General features: G+C 30.0%; 1 protein-coding gene across 5 annotated transcripts in view; it reads left to right on the forward strand.

Moving 5' to 3' along the window:
* Positions 1-260, forward strand: part of NCAPG2 (non-SMC condensin II complex subunit G2) — a 61,441-nt gene that overhangs the window by 38,140 nt on the left and 23,041 nt on the right. The gene's annotated exons all lie outside the window — the stretch shown is intronic.

Raw genomic sequence — 260 nt, forward strand, 5'->3', positions numbered from 1 at the left:
ACGATATTTGTTTTTCTCTTTCTGACTTGCTTCACTCTGTATGACAGTCTCTAAATCCATCCACCTCACTACAAATAACTCAATTTTGTTCCTTTTTATGGCTGAGTAATATTCCATTGTGTATATGTACCACATCTTCTTTATCCATTCATCTGTCGATGGGCATTTATTTATTTATTTATTTATTTATTGGAGAGGTTTGAACAAGTTTTTTTTTTTTTAACATCTTTATTGGAGTTTAACTGTTTTACAATAGTGTG

The sequence above is a fragment of the Physeter macrocephalus genome, chromosome 5 (genome assembly GCF_002837175.3).
Source record: "Physeter macrocephalus isolate SW-GA chromosome 5, ASM283717v5, whole genome shotgun sequence".
NCBI classification, from domain to species: Eukaryota; Metazoa; Chordata; class Mammalia; order Artiodactyla; family Physeteridae; genus Physeter; species Physeter macrocephalus.